This window comes from Convolutriloba macropyga, unplaced genomic scaffold (assembly GCF_964194025.1).
Source record: "Convolutriloba macropyga unplaced genomic scaffold, txConMacr16.3 SCAFFOLD_2096, whole genome shotgun sequence".
In the NCBI taxonomy this organism is placed as follows: Eukaryota; Metazoa; Xenacoelomorpha; order Acoela; family Convolutidae; genus Convolutriloba; species Convolutriloba macropyga.
The window spans coordinates 1-16,313 of NW_027451801.1; the positions used below are offsets into that span (position 1 = coordinate 1).

At 33.5% G+C, this 16,313-nt stretch overlaps 1 pseudogene; it reads left to right on the plus strand.

Moving 5' to 3' along the window:
• Positions 1 to 743: 743 nt before the first annotated feature.
• LOC142356960 (interferon-induced GTP-binding protein Mx1-like) overlaps positions 744 to 16,313 on the plus strand; it is a 34,634-nt pseudogene continuing 19,064 nt past the window's right edge.

Below are 16,313 nucleotides of genomic sequence, written 5' to 3' on the forward strand. Positions count from 1 at the left end.
AGCCCTGAATACCACCTCTTTGTTATCATAAGGTTCAAATGTGATGTTATATGCGTCATACTCTGTTTCTTAGTACGATCCCTTTAAGATAACCAGGAAGTTATATATGCTCTCCATTTGATTAATAGGAGATCATAAGAAATAGATCACCTTTGAGACTAAACTGGCAAAGAGGAAACGATTTATAATAAATATGATATGATTACAAGAAAATGTTTGATGTACTAGGCTTTCATATTTTTGAAATAAGCCAGACTGAGTGTTTTTTCTGCTTAAATTCATTGAAGACCCGATTCTGTCTTACGGTACCATCCGCAGTTACTGTGATTGTTTTATAGTGAAAAGAGGTTGAAAACTTGATAACAAAAATACAAAGTGGAATTTTAATTAATATATTTATAATTATAACAATTCTTAAATTACTCAAGCTTCTTGGTTTCAAACTGATTTGTTGCAGCGACGTTAAAAGAAGAGTATGCTAAAATCCAAATTCTTTTTGTCTTCCCAGTACCTCAATTTCCTACAGAAAATTTTAAAATTCTAAGCGGGTGGGCGAAGGGGGAAGGGGTGATCTATTGATTAAAATTGCTCCATCAGACCACAGAGGCGGTACCAAATTCCAGGGGGAAGACTTGCCCTCAGGGTAATATCTGCACCCTATCTTAACACATGGGAAAATCAGATACTGCGAATTTGATTAAAAAATAGAAGAGATACATTCTCAGATGATGAGGCCATTTCAGGCACCGCGAGTGGCTTCAACTACGACGTCATGCCTCGAATCCGATTGAGAACAAAGAGGCCAGGAACCTAACTGTGATTGACCTGCCCGGAATCATCCACTCAGTTCCTGCAGACCAGGAAGAGTCTATTATAGAGGAAGTCAAGAACATGGTTCTCAAACATATCAGGTAAATATTTTTGATAACAAGGAGGCTCGGTAATGTGCGATTGCACATAAGGCTCCGACCCCGCTCATCCACAATTTTGGCATAATTGTCTACCAAATGAGGAACAGGTAGAAAAACACAAAAATTCAAGAGTTTTTTAAAAAAAAAATTGGTGTATGAACGAAAAGATAGCCTCCAAAACAAATAACTCAGTGGAGTAAAAAATGATTCATTAGATTGATGAGATATGTCAATATTAAGAAAGCAAGTCATGACTAAGAACAAAATCAATAAACAACAACAAACATTAATTACACCAAAAACTTGATGTCCGTTTTAAAAACAAATTTTAATAACAAAGTCAAAATAGCGTCAGATAAAACTGAAAATAAACAAAATAACTTGTAATTCGCCAGAAAAGATATGAGGCGAGTCCATAATAAAGCTTGCTAAGAATTAAACAAAAAAGAACAAAACCGTAAATTTGAAAAATTCGCTTAATTTAAAAAAAACAAATATTTTCAAAGTAGTGAAAACCTATTAGAAATCAACTAAAATAACCCTTTGGTGTACAGTTACCAATGCTTCTATAGAAGGGAATTAATAACTGTCAGTATTCAATTTTCTATGCGGTTAACAAAAACAACAAATAGGAAACAAAAAAACTGTTAAAATTCGCCAGAAAACACTTTCGAAGCCGTAAAGCCATACTTTGTGCCTCAAAATTTGTTCAATTGCACCTTCTTCCAACACAGATAATGTATTATGCCACCTCTCATTAGTTAAAAAAAGCAACAAGTAGACAAAAAAGAAAAAAAGGCAAAATTAGGTGATACTTTTTTCGAAAAAAAAAATATTTCGAATGACATGAAAACCATTAATTACAAAACAAAATCCTTAATTAGATTTGTTTATTTTTCCAAAGGAAGCCCTTGATGCCTGCAATTATCCAGAATATTTTTTACGTCTACAAAAAGAAAGTCAAATATGACAAAAATCAAAAATTAATTTAGTTTTTTTTGTGGAAAAACCCGTGTCGAAGCCAGTATATTAATAACGAAATCTTTGAAAAAAAAAATAGATTTTGTGAAACCAATCCTGTTTGACACTTTCCTTTGGCAACAATAATGTCATATTTGGCCTGTAATTTACGAGACTAGGTAACAAACAGACATTAAAAGGAACAAAATTGCGAGGTTAAAAAGTGTATTTTGGAAAACAATTGTTTTCGAAGCCTTGAAGGCCATCAGCTATCTTCTAATATCAGAATATCGACTCATCTATTCTTTTATGAAAAGCCAATGAAACCGGGCCACTTTTCAGGAAATTTCATTTGACTAAAAAGACGAAGTAAAAACGACAGATAAAGACATAATTAAAAAATTCAACCAAATTCTAACAGAAAGTAAGGTCGAAGCCGTAAAAAACCAAAATCGATATCTTTAAACATCTTAATTTTAAAATAATCAATTTTTTTGCCTTAAACGCCAGTGATGTGATATATGAACTGTCAATTACCTGATTATTTGACAAATCTAGAAAACATAAATATGGGCGAATAACTGAAAAAAGAAAACTTGAAATCTAGTAGTATCAAAGCCGGAAAACCATAACTTAGGGCATATATCCGCAATAAAGATTAAATTTGAATTCAGTAGAAAGGAGAACTATTCTTTGATTGCTGAAACTAAGCTACACATTGACCTTGTTAAAAGAAAAATGGAGACAAAGTTCAATCAGCCATTTTTTATTTAAAAATCAAATTTAATTGAAAGTCAAAACGACCATAAGGTTTCAAGCAATAAACTGGATAAATTTTTTGAAGCTAAGTAGGAAATCAATTGGACCGATCAGTAGTGAGCTTTGATTTAAAGCGTTCTGTTATTTAATTAATATAAAAAAGATCAATTTCCTTTAAAAAAAAAGAACGACTGATTACAATCCAAACTATTTTTCGATTGTAGCAGTCCAAGATTGGCCCAAAACCAGACATGCTAATGCTGTTTTCCATTAGGAACACTGACTTTTTGTTATGTTAAAGATATAGATGTTTTGTCAGTCAAAAAATCAAAAATAAATAATGCGTTTTTGATAATCAACTAATAAAGTTAGCAAAAAACGGCGAAGTTTTAACTACAGAGCACTCGCAACGGAAACTGAAGTAGAAATAGAGTCTAAAATTTTGTGTTAGTGGTGTTTGGGTGTGCACTTCCTGAAAATTTAATCCAAGTAAACGAAAGAAATTTTTTCGCGCTGGTTTTGATGAAAAAGTCTGAATTTTGTGAAATATTCAGACCTAATTTTTGAGAAAGAAATTAAATAAGAATAGCCACAATTCATTTTGTCTTTAAAAATAAAATCAACAAATTTTGGCAAAATTGGCGAAATTTTTTTTTAAAGTTCTCAATAATAAGGAAATCCCTGTAAAAAAAAAGAAAAAAAATATTTTTTTTCCATATTCTACGCTTAACAAGCTTTCTAAGGATACCAGTCTCAACTATCTACGATGAATATATCGATCGGCAAAAATTGTCTGGACAAAAAAAACCCATTTGAGTATATAGTTCCTCCCCCTCAAGAGGGGTTGGAACTGTAATAACAAAAAAAATCGAGCAAGATTGTGAGTAACAAAGCATGATCAAATGTTTCGAATATTTTTTTAGTTTTGAGAGATTTGAATCACGATATATTTGAAAGCGAACGTTGCTAATTTCTGTAGATGGCCAACGCCGAACTTCTCTATTATATATACTTGATTTTGTCACTTATTTTCACGACCCAAGTTTTACGATAAGTGCTGTAAACGTGTGTGGAATGTAGTTACACTAAGCACATTGCGTTCAAATTTGCTTCAAAATTGCATACAAGTGTACTCAAATTTCACAATGCTGTTTTTGGGGCCAGCATAAAAACTTTTGACAATATTTCTTAACTTGTCTCCACCTCGAATCACTTGGTTCTAAGCTATAAGAAACACATTTCTACGTCATTATTTTCCACTGCTACAGTATCTAACTACCAAAATGAAAAAACCTAATTATGGATTAATTCCAGTAATGTCGGTCTCGACAATAATTGCGGATTAAGAAGACATTTAGCGGTTTTGCGATTACCGCTTAATGTTCAGCGCTCTGTTTAAATAACTATCAAATCTTTGCATTTGGTCTCAAATAATTAATATTAAAATTTGTGCATTAAAGTTTTAGGCTAATTACACACTCAAAATTGTGGAATTGGGTTAAGCTTATTCGTGAATACTAGTTAAAAAATGGAATTTTTTAAAGATATAATAAACTTATTTCCACGTTTTACGTAAGTATATTCCATTGGGAAAAATAGCATATGAAACATAGAAAGTGGGACGAAACTTTGGCACTAGTTTCCACAAAACGCAAAATTTATTGGAATTTGACTTTTTGGACATTGGCCACGTAATGGATAAAATTTACCTATGACCTAGCTTGCTGTTATTAACACCGAAAGCTGCCATTTGAATGTTTTTGAAGGTAAAATTTGAAATTTGAGATGAAGTTTTTCTTATCTGCATATAAAAATTAAAATTGAATACGCTGAAAAAATATCTTAATATGTTCTTGGTAAACGCTTTTAAGTGATTTCACAGTTTTTCACGGAAATGGGCTATGTTCAAGAGAGAATAGTTAGCACTGGGTTTTAGATAAACTTTTTATAATAGAAGTTGTGATCGGACTGGAATGAATTTTTCTTTGTCGGGTCAGGGGTATGCAATCTTATTTGAAACAGCGAAGAAGTGCGAACCGAACCCGTGGATGTATTAAGAGCTACTCTGGTTTCACAGTTTCAAAATATTTGGTTCATTTGATTTGATCGATATTCTGCGAGCAATGGAAAACTCTAGCTCTATCTGTAATGAACACAAAAATTCGGCTCTGACGATGTCGTTTCTCTTTCTAGAACTGAATTCGCCTAGATATTACAAAATTTGCTTTGTTCAATTTTAAACTTAGTCCTTGCTGTTTAGACCAGAGAAGGCAATAATTTTGTGTGTGATTGACGCCGAGCGTGACTGGGCTCTCCACAAGATATTCCAGCTGGTCAGGGAGGTGGACCCCACCGGGGATCGAACCATAGTGGTCTTCACCAAAGTGGACAAATTGAAAGACGAAAAACGCAAGATCAGGTTCACATATCATCCATATTCAATTAGTATCTCATTAATATTTAATGTTCAATTAAGTCGATGCAAGACAACAAAACATTGTTTCAATACGCAAGAGTGATTAAAACGACTAAGACAGTTGGTGACATCAATTTAGTTATTCGAGGAATAAGTTTTAAAAAATTGGGCTAATAAATAATGCAAAAGGCGACTTGTAGTTTCCAGGCAAAGTACACGCGCATGAAATGTCGAAACTCTGTATTTCACTTTTATAGTACCTCGTTGACCACAAAATGCCGTGAGAAACATTTTCTGATTAATTTTTCATTTGCATATTTGTTCACTTTTTTATTAGATCGATAATGGACGAGATAAAACGCAAACAGTACCACCCTTTTACACACTATGTCTTTGTCAATAGTCTGATAGACACCGATGACAACGAATTCGCATTCTTCGAATCCATCGCCAGAGACACTGGTAAGTGGTACAGTAAACACAAACTGTTACATTTCGGGGTCTACTCCGGAGCGACCACTGGAAAAACAATCACTACTCCTGGGTTCACATAAGTTGTGTTTCAAAACAAAACTGGTTTTTCCTATTATAGTCATTTCTGCTTAAGGGGCATAAAGCAAGGTCATTCGCCCCCCCCCCCCCGAAAAAAACACACCGGTAATATATAAATGTATTATACAATGTCAAAAGCTAATATAAACAATTTCAAAAGTTAAATTAAACTGCTCTAGCTAGTGCCATTTATATATTCCCACTCTGAGACCCCAGATCGAAAGTTGGAATGTCGAGACAGTTCCAGATGAAAAACGTTTATATATAAATTGTCATGCGTTCATGTCGACACTTGTTCTCGATAAATTTAGGAGTCCTCAGTGACCTCAAGACCTCTACCTGGAATTCTACTATGACGCAGCTTAGGTCTGCCGGTCCCAAATATCGAACCTGGGCTCATGTTAACATATTTTTTTACTTATCCCTCGAAGGCTCTTTTCTGGGTGCGCTTAGACTGAACAAAGTGAGAGCTGCGTTTTATACTGTTTTACTTCCATTTTTAAAATAATGAAAATGTTTGTTAAGATGTTGAAGACGCTAAGCTGTGGAAGCAAATTTTTCCAAGAGCTTTCAACAAGGATTCGATTAAGATGATGCATGGTTTTGCTTTTTCTAAAAAAAAAACACCGCAAAGGTATACCCAAATCGACAAGGGCAGATATGCCCGATACGTGTATCTCGTGTTCGTTTTTACTATGTTATTAAATTGAAAATGGATGAATAATGCGGAAAATAGCTACTTTAGAAGAAACTGGCAAAATGGAAGGGAAATTAGCAGCCCGTGTTCGCAAAAGTGTCCTAATTCTAGCCGCGAAACACAAGTACAAACTTTATATCCTATTTGTAGCACGCCTTGTATCACGCATCTCGTCCATTTATGTATTGATTTTTCGCACGCAGTATATCTCGATTTTGCATATAATCAGCAATTCAGCTTAACTTAATTACTACTTATTTAATTAAGCCTAACTTATTACTACTAGTAGTACTTTATTACTAATTTATTACTTCTTTTAGTACTTAATTAAAACTTATTTTTACTTATTAGTACTATTTATTACTACTTATTAAAATCGGCCAGTCCCACATTGATATACAAAGCCTTTGATGTGCGAAGGATTTTTAGGAAAAAACGGTTTTTGTGGTTGCGTGTACTTAAAGCACTTTAAAACCTGGAAAGCTTCAATTTATTCTTTATTAAAGTGCTTAATGCATGCTCAAAATGGGCGCATTGATTTAGGCTCAATTGCGGATTAGAGATACTTTTAATGCGAAAAATGGACACCTAAATTGAGCGGAAACGTGCTACAAGACTTGTAACCTACTTTTCGGTCCAAATGTTCTTTTATTCCGCAAAATTGGCGGAACCCCTTTTGCGAAAAGTAAGATACAAAGGATGTCTCCTAATTCCGTTCATTGTATGTATCTAATTTCGAGCCAATTTTACTCAGACGGAAATTTTGTGGTATACCTCTGCGGTGTAATGACAACAATTTTTCACCACCCTTACGTTTAGTACTACGTATCTTAAGCTTAACTTGAAAACAAATCTCAGGAAATTGGAGATGTGCTTCACAATATGATTTTCTTTCATTAAGATCATATCAAAGATTAAGATTTTTTCTTAAAAAATTGAGATAACATCGTAATTGGTTCCCGTATTTCGTTTAGTATTTTAAAAATGGTAAACTGACAGTTTCTCAAAAGTGTCATAAATCGTTTACCGTAATTCGTTAAGTATTTTAAAAATGGTCAAGCCGCAACAAAATATTGTTTAAAGATCCTGAATTTTTTTGTTTTTACTTAAAATATAAACCATCGTTGATAAAAAAACTGTCCTTTTTTCATGCCGGAAATACCTAGAGTTCTGCGAGAGTAGAAATCTTGATTTTAACTTCAAATCTGACTTCTAAAATATTTTAGAAACGATTTTTAGGAATGCTGTACCCGGAAAACGACTCCAATCTGTGAAGTTGCTTTCAAAAAGAACAGCAATTGCCGTGATATGAAATAAAACAACTTTAAGGCATTGGTATTATTAGCTTCTTTGTATGAAATGTAGAAAAACAAAAAAGCATTGATAGAGCCAATTGATTCGCCTTTCATTGAATGACTGAGGAACAATGATTTTTTTGAGAAATTGTCTGTGGATAAATATTACTTGGGAGAAATTCTCCTTCTAAATATTACTTGGGAGAAATTCTCCTTCTAAATATTACTTGGGAGAAAATTTTTGGCCGACACCCAGCGGTATTTAAAAGCGGTATTATAAAAACTTGAATTCAAAAATTGTTGGCGAATCTGATGAAAGCTGATTATTGGCCAATAAAAATTTTGAGTTTTGTCTTGAAAAATCAGAAATAACTGTTTTGTTGCAATTGGGAGAAGGCATTCATAATCAAAAAGTTATGGAAACCCAAAAAACATATAGGGCACTCTTCTCTTCCGAAACAACGCTAGTAGAAAAATAAAGATATTTTCACAGGACTATCAACTTTTAGTAACTAAAATTAGCTCAATAATTGTCAGCTGCATCTGTAACATTTTGCGAACAAATGCATTTTTACATTATTGATTTTATTGTAGATTTTGAGCCGTGTGTTGTGATCCTCATAAACTGCTACCTGCAAAAGATCCCAGTTATATACATGCTCAAATTCAGTTTGAACAGGGGCTTTGAAAATACAGTTTTGGCCTTTTCTTTCTATCTTCTATAAATTGATAGCTGTATTTTTCTAGACTGCAATGGAACTATCTTTTTTTATAAAGATGACCATGTTTTCTTTTTGTTCTGCCACTCTTGTGGGGGAGAAACTACGTACTCAAATGGGTTTTTTGTTCAGTCAATTTGACCGATCGATTTTTTCATCTTTGAGAGTTGAGATTGGTATCATTAGAAAGCCTGTCCAGCGTAAAATGGGGAATTAAAAAGATTTTTGTTTTGGTTTTCGTGTTTACAAGGAGTTATTGACGTTTAACGTTTTTTTCAAATCACATTTTCCGTGTTTATGGCCAAATTTTTACAAATTTTCCTAAAATTAAAAAAAATGTTAATAACAATTCTATTGGTTTTTGTAAGAATAGAGGAGACTTGCTGATTGGTTTTATCTGAGTCGTTTGGTTGATATTTTTACTAATTTTTTCAAATATGAAACTTTCTAATCAAAAATGGCTCCCACTGCGCTGTTTTATCCCCTTTAGTTTAAATATGTCAAAGTATACATTTAACATCTGCTGTCACAATGTTTGAAAACTCTAAAAAACCAGTTGTAGTTTTGCTTCCTGCAGGAGTCTTTTGGTATTAAAATTTCGCCGAAATTTCAAAAACTCAACTCAAAAATTTTATGAAATGAATTATTTTTTTTTTGGTTTATAGAAATATTTGTTTTTCTAATGGACCTATTTTGCAAATATGTGGAATATTTAATTGTCTCTGTTGAAGGCGCAACAAACTCAAGGCTAGGTTTGGACTCACCTTGGATTCTTATAATCAATAAATATTCGGATTACAATTGGGCGCAATTTTTTTCTAACAAATTAAGGTCAATTTATGACAGGCCTATATACAAGAAACTGAGGCCAAATATTGGTATATTATGTCTTCAGAGAAAACTTAATTTTATTGAAGTGTTTGTTTTCGTTTTTTTTGTTTGAATGTTTTTTGTTGACTTTGTTTGTCATGCTTTTTGCAGCCTCCTGACTTCGTCTTAAAAATCACTTGGGGTTTTTACAAGCTATAACTGATTATATACAATTCTTTTTCTTGTTATATAACGCTTGTTATGAATTCGAATAATTTTTTGTCAGTGAGAAGTTGTCAGTAAAAATTTGAAATTTGCTTTTTTAATCGTATTCAAATCAAATAGCTAAGTCGCAAAATTTACTACAAGTGAAGTAAATTATACGTATTTTAGTAAACTTTACTCTCTATAGTGGTGATTTACGTAACTAATGGTTCCTTGGCTTACTTAAATCAAAGTTTTCGAAAAACTTTCGGGATTTTCGCAGCTTTGCCTATATTTGAGGTTCTTATTTGTTCCCTTCTCCAAATATCACATTAACGAAAAATCATTTGGCATTGAAATAATGCGCAGATAAAATATTTCACTGGTTTCAGTGAATTGCTTAAATTTTTAATGGCTGCGAAGCAGTTCTTTCGAAAAAATGAAAGAATTTTTTTCCTTGCGTCTATCTGTCGTTTTTTTGAGCGTACGGCTTATAATTGACAGTCGAAAGCCTTAGCTGCTTCTACGTAATATTAAAAGGTTCTATTTGTTAATGACTTTCAAATAATTTTCTAAGGAAAATATTAGTGTAATTCCAATCGTCGTCAACAAAGTTGTCAAGAAGCTACTTAGTTCTAGTTTCGTTAGTGACAGACCTCTTCAACTTTTTTTGCTCCAAACAAAGTTTTCGCTTTTAGTAATTTTCGACCAATGTCCTTCTAGCTTAGAAATGTTTTTAAATAAGAGTTTTGTGAGTGTTCATTACTTGTCAATATTTGTGGTTCTTATGTTGTCTTTTTCGCGAAGAATGTTAATTTAAATTTGAGTTTTCGTCAGTTGTTCGTCAGTTTAAAGGTTTCGAAGATTTGCAGGGTCTTATTGTTTTAAAGGCTTCACAACTGCGCTTTTGATAATATTTTTAAAAATATTCTCGTTCAATTTTTTTTGCGGCTCTTTTGTCGTCCTATGTTTTGACCTCACTAATACAAAAGCACAATTGACCATTTGAGCAATTGCAGGTTAATTTGTTTTTGTTCCAATTTGAAAGCTCATGTTATGTTTGAATTTTTGAAAACATTGTTTAAGAAGTCAATGGTTTTTTGAGAATTGTTGTCACTTTTGCATTAATTCTGTCACTTATTTAGCTTGGTCTCTGTAACGACAGGTGACATCCACATTTTAGTGGCGATGATCCAACCCTTAAATTGATTTTTTATTCGTGTATTTTTTCTTAAAAAATTGTTTCTTGGCATAGAGACTATGCATTTTCAAAAGAAAAAGGTGATTTTTTGATATTTTCCCATTGATGTGTTTTTTGTTTCCCTGCCACTTTATGACCTTAATGCGTTGACCCTAAATGCGTTGAAAAAAACGCAAATGAAGATATTTACTGTTTTTTATGAAAAGTTTTTTGTTTCGCGCCACTGCTTTCGTGTTAAGTTTACTTGAGTTATTCTATCGTTTTTTGCCTATTTTGTAGTCGTCTGACACATTACGGATTTCGACAGGTATGAATTGCTTTCTTTGAGGTAAAAGTTAGCCTTCAAAATGAGCGCAGTTATTTCTTTACCTTTACCTTTTTGCTTGTCTTTGTCGACTTGTTACCGAGTCTCATATCTCATCTAACGAAGTACAGGTTAAATTGTTTACTTCAGGTTTTATCTGATTCCATTTTAATTTTGTTAATGTGTATTTTTTCTAAATATGGACATTGATTTCCGATCGTACCTTTTAATTGAAATTATCCGTTGTTATGTTGGTCTTGTCCAGTACTTTCATTATAATTATAATAATAATAATAATAATGAATTTAACTAAACTTGGTTGCACCAAGCTTAGTACGTCCCTAACGGGGCTTGAATTTGGTTTCCCTCAAACACTGTCTATCCATATGGGTACAATTTGTAATTAAAATTCTTCTTAGCTAAATCAAATAGATATTCTTTGACTTCTTTTTTGAATTTGTGAGGACTTGGATATGGGTTATAGTTGGGAAAATCACGCGCCAGTGACATCGAATTGTTGAAGTTTGTAACTCGTTGGAAAAAATTTGATCGGCAACGCTGGCGATTACATTCGTTTGAGTATAAAAATATTTTCTCGTTTGATCGTGTTTTCGGATGTCCATTCCTTATTTGCCAAAATTGCTCTGCCTCAAGTGGAAGTTTTCTTGTCAAAATTCTGTTCAAAACTACGATATCCAAAAAGACAAGTTGATATGTGATCGGAAGTAAATTTACTGATCGAAGACAATCATTGTATTCTTTATCAGTAAAATGACTGTTTGATTGTATCCATTTTAAACTTTTTCTCTGAAGCCTTTCCATTTGCCTGACGATAGTTTTACTGGCATACCAAACATTTGATCCATAAAACAAGATTGATATAATGTAAGTTTTGACTAGGTTGCATTTAACTGACAATTTTGTTTCACTTGGAATTGATCTCTTTAGATAAGCAAGCTTCTGATTGGCTTTTCGAAGAACAAAACTTAAATGATAGTCCCATGACAAATTTTCGGAAAAATATATGCCCAGGTCTTTGAAGTGTATTTCCTGTGGGATGTTTCTATGGCTGGGAAGACGCAAAATTTGCTTGTTTTGATTTTTACGTAAGGAAAATTGCACGTTTTTAAATTTATCGAAATTGAAGTTTAACCGATTCTCCTTGCTCCACACAATAGCATTTTCAATATCTTTTCCAGCTGCATTTTATTGTCTACAGTGCTGACGATTTTTGTGTCATCCGCGTATAAAAAGCACTCATTGACAATTATTTCGGGTAGGTCATTTATATAAACGGAAAAAAGAAACACAGTGAAAATTGACCCTTGAGGCCCACCGCTGGTGATCGGTCGAAAGTCCAATTTTCCGCAAGATATTACAACTCTCTGTTGTTGATCTGTTAAATATGACGCAAAAAACCTCAAGAAAGCACTATCAAATCCCATTCGACATAATTTTACAAGGATGATGTTATAATTGATGGTGTCAAAGGCTTTTGCTATGTCTAGATACACTGTCATTGGCATTTTGTTGGTTTCAAGTAATTCATACAACCTGTTGCAGTAGACAAGTAATTGAGTGATGGTTGAACGATTTTTCCTAAAACCATGTTGCTCTACGCAAAGCTTTTGTTGCAGAAAGATTGAGAACTGTTTATACACCATACGCTCAATAGTGACAAGGAGCTAAGCATGGCAATCGGTCGGTAGTTTTTGATATCTAATTTGCTACCACTTTTGAAATGGGGTCGTACATGCACTTTTTTCCACAAACTGGGAAACTCACATTTGCTAACACAGCAACTGAAGATAAACAAAAGTTGATTCGAAATGTACGGTAAAGCAGATTTCAGAAATTTTGGGCTGATTCCATCAGAAGAATGGCAAGCCTCATCGGCCCCCTAACCCACCATTGTTTTTTCTCTTAGTTATTTGTTTTACGATGTGTGAAAGTTTGAAAATTTTATATCCCTTTCTCATCTGGCGGGCAATTAAATCAAAACGTGAATAAGCGGGGTCGGAACATTATGTGCAAACGCACATTACCGAGGCTCTTTGTTCCACTATTAGAACAGATTGACATAGGAGATTTTGAATTAGAATTTCGGGACTCCAAAGAATTAATTTAAAGGCTCAAGTTCTGTACTAAATACTAATTAAACAGACTTAATAGAAGTTGCGCCAAAGTTCATTGAACTGTGGTCTTCACCTTTTTTGTCTGTCAGATATTGCCAAACATTAAATTTCTGGTTTGAAGCTGGCTATTTCATTAGAAGCCAGATTTTACTGTATGTTGCAAATTTTTTACTATTTCAGAGTATCAGTTAAAAAGACGGTATCAATAAGGCTTCGTTAAATTGACTACTCTTGCCCTTCTCAGCTAATGAAGTTGGCTTTTTGTGGGTTATCTAATGGTCTTATTCATTAAGTGACAAATCGTAAATGGTACTTCAACTTGGGTAGGCTTGATGTTCAGGATTTATAGATTTACTTTGGATATGATTTTGTTTTAAATTCATTTACCTTTGTCAAGCTAGGATAGTTTTTTGTTGTACTAGGACTGCCTCTGGAAAACTGCACTTTCAAGAACCTCTACAACAAAGTCTGTTACATGCTCCTCAAACCAGTGATGGAGGAATTCAGAGCTTCTTGGGAAACAGTGGACGAATTACGCAATAGAATTATCGAGGAGAAGAACAAACTGCCCTTGTTCACTTTGGATGTGAAACAAGTTGTGGACAAAAAGATAACCGAGTTCATAGAAGCAAGTCGGCAAAATTTGCGAGGTAATTTTTCGGATCAAACATGATGATATTTCTGATATTTTAATTTGGATCTTTTCTGTTTGTGCCCCCCCCCCCCCAAGCTTAGTGGGTGCATATTTGTTGCGCGCCCTTCCAGACGCACGTGCCATATTTTTACATAATAATTAACTACGCAATGGCACGTGATCTGTAACTGGGGGAGTATAACGTACCGGGTGTGGGGCAAAAACGGAAAATATCCTTTAATTCTTTGTAGTTTTTAAAAATGATACCTGATCCGACCATCTCATGTTGAAATCCCAGGCTGAATTAACCTCTGATCAGACAACCCCAGAGTGAAATGTCCTCTCATTAGACAATCCAATACTATATAAATGCTAGTGATTCGACTTTTTCATACTTCTTGAGAAGATATGTATAAAGCGATGAGATTAATTTCATATGCAATTTGACGTTGATTGTAGCATGATTTTTGGTGGCCTCAATTTTGCCATCAAATGATTCGACTCTACATCCTAAAAAAAGTATCCACTGCGTTTTCCATCGGTTGCAATTAAAATCAATATTTCGATGAGTTAAAAATGTTTATAAATACAATTACGTATATTTTACCTGTTATTAGGTCAGTTCAGTGACAAATTCATTGGTCGCGATTTATTCTCCAAGTATCGAGATTGTTTCGAAAAATTCAAGCGAGATTACAACACCGAAATGGACGAAAGAACAAACAACCCGAACGCTTTAGTTGGTAGAGTCGGTGGCCAATGGCGTCGACTTGAGCCTGGAAACTTCCATAATTGGGAAAATTTCAAATGTTACGCAATGCCCATTATTACGTCATTCCAAAGTCCAGCTGCGCACTGTCGTATTACAATACGAGAAACGAACAAAGAGTTGATCAACGCCCTAATTTGGGACATTTTTCAAGGTCAAAAAGAGTTTATTGACTTAATGGAAAACAAAATTGGCGCTATTTTCGAATCACAAGATGAAATATTAGTCGATCGATTAGAGCGTTTGTACGAGAATGAGAAATATTTCTACACTGATGACGAATTGTACGAGAAGTTATTGGAAAATTACCTAGAGGACGAAAGGTCGCCCCATGTTCAAAGGGCCTGGAAAATTCTCCAGTCGTTCATCAAGAAAAATGAACAGGGAATTGTTTCTTAAGCTTTGCTTTTGAAAAGGTAAGAATAAATGATCGTAAATATCATAAAAATACCTCCAAAATTTCCCAAAAAATAACAGGAAAAGAAAATGACAAAAAGTAATAATTATCAAGAACTCTGCCGGAACTCTGGTCGACCTGTAAAAGCAACTGCTCCTCCAGATTGGCTACGAAAAGACCGTAGACACCCCCATGAAGAGATATTTAGTAATCTGCATATGGTGCTTTTTCTTTCAATTCTGTTACCTCTGAAAAACTCAAAAATCATCAAGAACAAGTCGAAGTCAAAGCAAAAGAAGGGTTTCTCAATTTTCGAACGACAACTCTAGTCGATTCACCCAATTTATAAAAAGCTCAACGCATTGAGCTGAATTTAATTGTCCTATTAAAATTACCAGTTTGATCTCCTATAAATATAGTAATGTGTGTATATGGTACTTGCAGCCGGTAAGAAAGGAGAGAAATAAAAAAAAATTATTTTCATTTTTGATATAATTTGGATATTATTAAAACTGCTATTTTAACGTATTTTTGTTATTCATATGAAAATTATATCAAAAATGAATATAAATTCTTTATTTCTCTCCTTTTTTACCGCTGCAAGTGCCATATACACACATTACTATATTTATAGGAGATCAAACTGGTAATTTTAATAGGACAATTACATTCAGCTCAATGCGTTGAGCTTTTTATAAATTGGGTGACTCGACTGGATTAGAGTTTTTGTTTGGAAATTGAGAAACCCTTTACTCTTTTTGCTTTGACTTCGACTTGTTCTTGATGATTTTTGGGTTTTTCAGAGGTAATAGAATTAAAAAGAAAAGCAAAAGCAGTTGTAAAAACTTTTACTCTTCAAAATGTTTTGTATGTACAAAAATGACCAAAATTTCAGTAATTACAAATGATTACATAACTGCTAGACATAATATATTTGAGATTCTGCTTGATAGTAAGTAAATCAAGTGCATTAATTGTCAGGGTCAATTGATTTTTTTCAAGCAAAAGTTAACTTTGTAAGAAAAAAAAGTAATTCTACAAACTCGCTTCCAATTAAAACTTCCCTTATTTTCTCAAGTTTCTTCAGTGCGCTCCTAAGAAGTTGAATTAATATGCCGCCCCTCCCCTCATCCACAAACCTCAAGTGGCCCATTCACATATATTCAGAGAGTGACTTTTGGGGCAAATTGGTATAATCTCTCATAGCTTATTCAACGAAGGGCAAAAATTAATATCTATAAAACGTCCTTAATATGAGAAAAATTCCTTTGTCAGACATCTCATTATAGAATCTCAGTTAATCGCAAATTCTTATAATTAGTTCCAATCATGAACAAATCAACTTTTCATTTCGGACACATTTTGCACTTGTAGCCCATACAATCGGTTTTCAATGCTTACAAATATCTTCCAGTATATTAGAAGTGTGTTCTAAGTGCAGAATAAAAAACTCTTCTGAAAGCAATTTTTAAATGCAGTTTTCAAACTTGCTGCTTTTTCGACACAATAATTAGGATTTATTTTGATTACTGATTTTTTTTGACACTTGA